Source organism: Bison bison, unplaced genomic scaffold (genome assembly GCF_000754665.1).
Source record: "Bison bison bison isolate TAMUID 2011002044 unplaced genomic scaffold, Bison_UMD1.0 scf7180017864230, whole genome shotgun sequence".
In the NCBI taxonomy this organism is placed as follows: domain Eukaryota; kingdom Metazoa; phylum Chordata; class Mammalia; order Artiodactyla; family Bovidae; genus Bison; species Bison bison.
The window spans coordinates 1608877-1617566 of NW_011494802.1; the positions used below are offsets into that span (position 1 = coordinate 1608877).

At 43.8% G+C, this 8690-nt stretch overlaps 1 protein-coding gene across 1 annotated transcript in view; it reads right to left on the bottom strand.

Annotated features, from left to right (window-relative positions):
- The window catches only part of KIAA1045 (KIAA1045 ortholog), a 24059-nt gene extending 15376 nt beyond the window's left edge, over positions 1-8683 (bottom strand). Inside the window, exon 1 of the mRNA XM_010846119.1 lies at positions 8595-8683. The gene's annotated coding sequence lies outside the window, so the exon portion shown is untranslated. The remainder of the gene's footprint in view (positions 1-8594) is intronic.
- Positions 8684-8690: the final 7 nt, after the last annotated feature.

Below are 8690 nucleotides of genomic sequence, written 5' to 3' on the forward strand. Positions count from 1 at the left end.
TTTTAATTAGAGAACTGTGCTTTTGTTTTTTGACTTAAAGATGGTTACCTGGGTTGGGAAGATCCCCTGGAGAAAGGAAAGGCTACCCCCTCCAGTATTCTGGCCTGGAGAATTCCATGGACTGTATAGTCCATGGAGTTGCAAAGAGTCTGACATGACTGAGCGACTTTCACTTTTCACCTCTGAAAGACAAGGACAACATTGTGGGGTATAGGGTATGGTTTTCCCTTGACTGGAATGATGTAAGAATTGAATTCTCAAGCCTGTCTTAAGAGTCTGTGTGGTTGGAGGGTCTAGAAAATCTGGACGGTACTAACATATTTTTTTTAAAAAACACCCTTTAATTTGAAATAATTCTAGATTCATGCATGCGTGGTCAGTTGTGTCTTTTTGCCATCCCATGGACTGTAGCCTGCTAGGCTCCTCTGTTCATGGGACTTTTCAGGCAATACTGGAGTGGGTTGTCATTTCCTTCTCCAGATACTAATATACTTTTGACTGAAGAAAACCATACTGTATAACAACAGTTTGACCTGTGGGCATATGTAAAATAACATTTATCAGAGCATTTATTTTTACAGCCATAAGAGGGTGAAAATTACCTTAGTGGGAAAATTATTAGAGAACCTGTGATATATTCATGCTATAAAAATAAAGAGGAAAAAAACTGGTTTAATCCAATACAAACACTAGTTTCAGAGCAATGACTCTCACTGGCTGGGCATATAGAGGTATATATATTAGAACTCTAGGAAACGGGAAGAAATAGTGGATTGAAAAAGCATATCAATTGTAATATATTTATATTTGGAAAACAAATATTAAAAGCCATCACCTTTTCGGGGGGTATGTAACACAGACTACAAAACAGCAGAGCTTGACAGTATTCTCCTGGTTCCTGAGAAGATATAGAAGGTGCTATCTCTCTAAACAGCTGGGGGTAAACTCCTCCCACAAGTTGTAGTAGAAGATTCAGAAAGCAGTCATAAGACATTAGTGTTTATCAGCAAGAAGGCACAAGTTAAAAAAAAGGTTGATAAAAACTTATTTGGAGACCTGGAATAGCCATATCAGATTCATTTTTTCAAGAATGATTCACTGGAGGAAAAATCAATGGTGTGCATTTGATTCTTAGTGGCTTTTTTAGATAATAAGAACTCTGAACAAAGTCCAGCCAATTAGGAGGGTTATAGTCTGTGAGTGACCCAACTCATTAATAGTGTATTGGCAAACTAATCATAAGCATATCCCAACACACTGCAGTCCTGCACAACCCTTATTCTCTGTAAGGATGCTAAGAATCACTATTAAGCTACTCAATTGTTAATGATGTCACTGCAGTGGATTTTTAAGTCTGTCCTTAAAGGAATTTCAATGGAGACTGAAGATGACATCCACCATCAAAACAGACAGACAGACAGACATAAAAATAAAAAAACACCTTCTAGTCCTGACCACAGGATCTTCAAGGACTGCTATTCCTTTCAGTTTTCTAGGCCACCTTATGCCCACAAGGGCAGAAAATATAGAGCAGAGGCATTAAAAAGAAGCATCAAAAATCCAAACAAGAGCCCAAGTCATTTTGTCTTGACATGGCTTTAATTTTGAGAGTCAATTGTGAGGATGCAACAGAATTAGACTTCAAGAGTGAGGCTGAAACCCTTAATGCTTAATGGAGAAGGACTGAAACTATATACAAAAGACACCTTGATTAGAAGCAAGTATTCTGAAATATCCTGCACCTGGGGTGTTTGAGAAATTAACAGAATCAGTCCTAATTTCTAGAGAAACAAGTGGCAGTGATTAGTGATGGGTAAAAACAAATGCCTGGTGAGAAAAACCTGGCCTCTCTTGTGCTGGAAGGAGTCCTAGGAAGAAGAGTTAAAAGGAAATCAAGGTGCACAAATGCCATAAATTATATCTAATGATTACTCCTTTTGCTGATGGGTAGAACTGGGGTTTTCTGCCTCCTAACAAGGATGAAGGAGGGATAAAAAGACATTGTCCCAAGAATGATGTGACTGTCAGAGGATGTGTACTTAGAGAAGGCTTGGGAAAAAACCTCATGGGAGCAGGAGCAGGTGGTGGGAGTAAGAGGGAGAGGAAGGTAGAACAGGGCTGTCTGAGTCTATGATCTGGAGAAAACTAAAACAGATGACAACCAGAACCTTTCTTCAGGGAAGAAAAGTCTTTACATGCATTTGTCAGGCAGTAATACATATGTGGGCAGCCTTAAATGTGTGCGTGCAAGGCACACCCATTCTCTGTAGAGCACACGCTTACAACAAAGTGGGATTATTTATAAGGGCAAAGTGGTGGGAGTAAGTGGAGGAGGGGTTGCTCCATAGCAGGAGCTGGTGAAGAAATAAGAAAAGGGAAGACGGTGAGGGAACCTCTTCCAAAATTCTCTATAAAGATTTGTAGCTCTGAGGAGCCTGGGAAGCAGCCCTCTCCATAGGCAGGAGTCTCTTCACTAGGCATGCTAAATGTCAAGTACATTTACTTGTCTTCATATGGTTCTTGTATGGGAATGGCAGCTATTTGAAAAAGGCTCAAAAGTAACTATAAGTGATTGTTTGGAGGTTATGAGGACTTCCCTAGGCAGGAACAAGGTAAACTCCCCTCTAAGTTGGAGGACAAGGGAAAACAACAAGAGTGGCTTTAGCAGATATTAAAAGTAATCCCAGTTTTTCACTGAGATTGAGAGGGAGAAAAATCTAAGTGGTTCTCACTGCCTTCCACAGAGCATGTTAACTAGGCAACAGAAAAAGTTTGAGATCATGGTGTCACTACCCTTTTACATCCTCAATGCTGGCCACAGAGACTGATCAGGCCAAATCTTCAAAGTTCAGTTCTAGAAGCTATACAGTCACCTGCTCATCTCATCACATCTACTCTGCTCTTTGAGGGGACCCTGACTGCTGACTCAGGGCTAGTCAGGGTGAGAACAGGTGATCATACAGTAGTTGTGGGTGATATCTCTGACCACAGGAGAGAGCTACAGAATTTTAGAATTTGGCCAGTTTCCATAACCACAGTGATTTAAAAAAGAGAGAGACTAGTATTACCAAAGTCAACAGTCCCCTGCATTTATGCTGTATCCCTGGGCACTGTGACCGGCCCAGAGGATGGCAGTTGCTCTGAGGGCACGTGCAGTAAACTTAAAAACATATCTCCTCCCTCCTTGGTCTGGGACGGAGAAATTTAGCATGAATAGCATCTGCAAATAAGGGTGAAAAATTTCAAGGTTGTTGACAACTGGCTCCAGGTAGCATGTGCCTAAAAAGTTGTCTGAGAGCCTCAGGGAAAGCCACACACCTAATACAGAAGGTGACTAGCCATAAGGATATGGAAACCAGTAGAACTAGGGTCTCCAAAATGCAGAATGCACAGCATAGACTCTTTAAGTTCACTGTGCACATCATCAACCTTGCGACTTTAAACACAAGCAATCAAAGAGTCCTCTTACCCTCTGCTGGTCTTTGAGGAAATTCAAGCCTGAAATAGCCTGGCTGATCTCCAGTGGCTAGGTGCTGCTTTAGGAATCCAGCACCTCACCACAGTGCTCATGGAGTCTATTTCTAGTCGGCCATTCTGTTGCGGGGCATAGTCTCGGAGAAGGCAATGGCACTCCACTCCAGTACTCTTGCCTGGAAAATCCCATGGACAGAGGAGCCTGCTGCAGTCCATGGGGTCGCTAAGAGTCGGACACGACTGAGCGACTTCCCTTTCACTTTTCACTTTCATGCATTGGAGAAGGAAATGGCAACCCACTCCAGTGTTCTTGCCTGGAGAATCCCAGGGATGGGGGAGCCTGGTGGGCTTCCGTCTATGGGGTTGCACAGAGTCGGACACGACTGAAGTGACTTAGCAGCAGCAGCAGCAGTCTACAGACTACTTTTAGTTTTCATGTCTATAGATCCTGAAGGGGTCTAACTGGTATCTCCCTGTCTTTTTCCTTCTTCTAAAGATTTATTCTCTTCTTCTAAACATTTATCCAGTGCAGCAGCACTGGCTTCTGTCAGCCCAGGAAGATACAGTTACCCCCAACTGCACAGGGCTCTTCTGGGGTTTCCAAGGAGCAGAAGGGCTGAAGACTGAGTAAAAATGTCTTCTAGGCCTCAGCTCAAGAGAATGAGACATGAGGGAGGTGTTGTTGTTTAATATTTTCTGAAAGTCCAAAAGCTTTAATACACATGAGGACAAAATTATGCTAGGCTCTATAGCCTCTGGGAGCCTGGGATTAGTCTTCATGAAAAACTACAGTGCTGGCTTCCCACAGAAGCATAGCTACAGTTAAGGAATAGCACACCATCAGTGATTAGCTGGTGTGATTGCACTTAGCAAGCAGAGCTTTTCAGCAAGATGGAGACAACTCCCTGTTCTCTGCTCTAGGGCCCTGAAGCACAGACTCAGCCCCATTTAATGCATTCATTACACCTGAATTATCACGACTTACTTATCTGTTGATACTACATATATTTGCTGAGTACAGCCTACTATGTGTCAGGAACAAATTAGGCACTTAGTAGCTGTTGGTAAAATGAATAAATGGAACCTTACTCAGCCTGTGAGAAAGCAGTGTGAGTATGTGTGTGTGTAGGGGGCATAAGTTTAGGATTAAAAAAAAAAGTGTTGCTTGAGCTAAATTTTGAAATATGAGTGGGAGTTACCCCAGTGGAAAAGAAAAAAAAAACGGCATTCCAGGAAGAGATAAAAACACATGCCAAAAAGACAAATCAAAAAACAAAACAAAACAAAAAAAAGCACACGCCAAGGCATGGAGCTATATGGGGACTCTCTCATGGGTTAGATGGTATGAAGCCAGCCAGGTGCTGGAGGGAAATAGGCAAAGAAACCTGCCTTCACATAAGAATTAGCCCAAAGAACTGGTTTGAGGTAGTATGCTGAATCTGTTTAAGGGAATATGTATTTGGATTTCAGGGAAACTCAAACCAGAGAATTGGGTTTTCTGAGGCCAGGTAGTAGGATAACCCTGATAAGTCCCAGGGCTGACCAGTAAGTACACTGCTTGGCCTTTGGCCCAACAGGAAACTCCTCTTCATGGCCTAAGAGCTGATACGTAGTGACTGTAGTGAATCTTTGGGGCTGTCCCTCTGGGAGACCTGTAAGTCTGATTAGGAGCTCAAAAAACAAAATGAAATGAAACAAAACGAAACAAAAAAAAAAATGGAGAGAAAGCCAGCTAGCCAGCCAGCACACTGTTGTTTTAGTAAGAAGACCCCAGTAAGATGAAATATTTCTCAAAACCAAATAGAGATCATGTATATAACAGGGCTTTATAAGTTATCCGACTCTAAGGTACTGTCATCATTATCATAGAGAGGGCCAAGAGTGTGGCCAGTTCACTCAAAGCATATGGGCAAAAAAAATTCTGGCAGGGCAATGCCACGGGGACTGAGAATGTGGTTGCTAGAGGAGGCACAGAACAGCAGTTGCTTTTTAGTGATGCATGATGATTCCTATAGATACTCTGTAAAGCTGTACTTCTCTCTCTCTTTTATCTTGTTATATTAAATGATTAAAGAAATGCAGACTGATCCTATTTGAATTCCTCAAGGGCTAGAAACTCTCATCTTTATCTAGCATAGTGCCTGGCAGTTGGTAGCACTTAGTAAATGTATATGGGTCTCTGAAGGGATTGCTGGAAGGGGAGAAGAATGAAAGGAGATGTTATAATGGAAAAAATAATCATGTCTCCAGCTGGACACTGATGGTCTTGGTTTCTTGGTCCAAAGCTGGTAAGCATTTCTGTCAGAATGTGGTCATTAAGATTGAGGGGTTGGAGTGGATAATGACATTCCCATTAGAAATGAATAAAGCAATTTGGGAAATGAAGACAGCAGAAACCAAGAGCACTGCTGGAAAAAAGCATGTAGGACTAGAAGATAATAGATTCTGTAGCTAAAAAGAAATATTTGCATAAATATGATCCACTTCGGAACAGGTGTACTGGAAAAAATACAAGGAGTATGAGAAATGGGCTGGGGAAGATCCTACTATTCGTATGTTTGAGAAACAGGAAGCATTGTCTAGAGATGGCAAATGTAGAGGAACCAAACCATAGGAATGTGGTCAGAGACGATGAGGAAGATTAAAGACTGAAAAATCCAGACTCATTTGTGTGCACTTAAGTGAAATTGTGTGAGCCATGTTCTCTTTTATTTCTCTTTAGAGCTTTTTTTTTTTTTTAAGAAAAAGGCCACCTGGTGACATCCTTCATACCCATTGAGGAATGATTTGATTTGCAGACTCATATTGCAATTAGAGGAGAGATATTCTTAGAATTTTATAATCCTAATGTTTACCCATTGCTGGACATTAAAGAAGTGATATCTAGCACCTGGAGCCATCTAACAGTTTTTCCAGGGTCATGAGTGGGTGTGATACAAGTTTAGGAATAAAACTCCAGTGATAAATCTGAATCAGAGCAAAGATCATATTTGCAGGCTTGTTCTGATTTTCTTTAAAAAAATACATCACTGTTTATTTTGGTGTGTTAAACTGATGAGAGGGGTTTGAACTGAAAGGGGATTATAGACAACTCTCTAATGGGGAGGTGCTTAACCAATATCAGCCTTTGTCAGTTTACTTCACTGAGCAGTGCATGAGATGCCACACCCAGGTTATTTGGTTTTCTTACAGGCCTGATCTCTCTTCTCACTATGTAACCCCAGGAGCCCAGGGAACTCTATTCTATTAAAGGAGAATGTCATTAGGTTTGGCTATGTGGAAGTAGAAAGGACGGGGGATAGGAAGACTCTTCCAGAATGGCTTTGTGGTGAATTCTATTGCTTAGTGCCCTCACCACTCCATTTTTGGACAAGAAACCAGTCTATCCTTGGTCTCAAATTCACACCCTTGGGATTCAGGTGGAATGAAAGCTACCACAGCCCAGGCGGTGAGATGAGGATGCCTCACTATGTCCCGCACAGACCCTTTGCATTCCTCAGACGATGGACTCCCAGTATGCTTTCCTTGGCTTTGAGCCTTTTCTGCCTCCCCCTCATCACACAGAGGCACTATTGGTCAGATGTCTGAGTGGTATCTGTGGACCAATGTCTGCTAGTGCATGTAGTCAGATGGCCACAAAGACACTGTGGGTCATGCTTCCTAACAGTGATCACTCTCTCTGTCCTCTCCCTCAAGGATTTTGCAAGCTGGGAGGGTAGTCTCAGAATACTCCATCCTCTGAAAGGTTCCACTAGTCCCCCTGAGCAAATCCCATCAAAGACCATACCCAGAGGCCTCTTCCAAACCCAATTAAGTACAGAGCCACCCAGAGGCATCATTACAGTGGGGCTGCCAGTGAAGGAGCCACACCCTGAAATCTGGGGATTCAGTGGAAATCAATTCCTGCAGTAGTCTCATCCCCAATTAAACTGTCTTCATCCACTTAATTAATCATCACATTTACTGAGTGTGTATACCACTGCAAAGCCCTATGCTTGGTATCTTATTGCAACTTATTAACAAGTAAATATTCTTGCTTCTGCCTCTCCTTGATACTTTTTCCCAAATAAACTTAGAAAAACAGATTTCAAGATCCCATGTTTTGTGACCTTGGGCAAATTGCTAAACCTCTCTTGAGTCTAAAGTGCCAAATGTTTAAAAGGGGATAATTTCATAATGCTGTTGTAAGAATTATATGAGATGTCAAGCTTCCCTGGTATAGTACTTGGCACATGGGTGCTCAATAATCTTACATATCCTTTTTTCTTCTGTCAAAGGATCTTCTTTACAGGACCTGGCTGAGTCAGTTGTTCTACTTGATTTTATTGCTTTTTAAATCTTGAGGGTCAAGCCCAGGGCCTCAAATCTCCTTTCTCTGCTTCAGAGGCATCAATGGTCCTCTCCCCTCTCTTTAAGAAGTTCTTGCCTCCAACTTGGAGCCAACTGGACTACCACAGAGAACACAAATTGTAACGGGGTGGGGGACGAATGGGCAAAGATGCAGTCCCACAAGAGCCCTGACTCTCGACCGTGAAGGAGGGACACAAGTTAGGGCACTTTGAGCCCTGACGGAGGTCAAGGCCAAAGACCTCTGAGCATATGGGAAGTTACTCCTGGCCTGGATTCCACGGCAGGATTCCTCTCCTCTCAGCCAGCGGCTCCTTCCAGGCAGTTCTAGGGTACTGCCTCGGGTCCTCTTGTATACTGGGCTCCTCTGTGGGGTCCATACCAGGTGCAGGCTCCTACGGCTCCCCTACGTTCCCAAATGGTCTTCCACCGAGACAATACTAGAGACCGCCTTTGCCCTCCCATAGGTACTCAGAGCACGGTCTCTCTGGGGATGGTGTCCTCCACATTGGGCCTCCCGGTGTAGCAAACGCAGAGAGAGCCCTGGGAGCCTCCACTAGCACAGGGGTCTTCCATGGGGGCGGTTCCGCACACCGCTTCTGGGGCTCGCCCAAAGGTAGTGGCAGGAAAACTCGGGGTTCATCCACTTACACAGGGACCCCTCGGGGACGGCTCCCACACAACACCTCTGAGTCCGCGAAGGGTTGTTCGCTGCCCGCAGACCCGCCCCTCACGGTGCCTGCCGGGTCCCCGCCGCCCCCGCCCCCGCTTACCGAGACCTTGTGGGTGCGGGACACGGGTCCGGGGCTGGCGGACTCTACACCGCGGGCCCCGCGTCGCCCATGGCCGCTCGGAAGCCGGCGTGATGG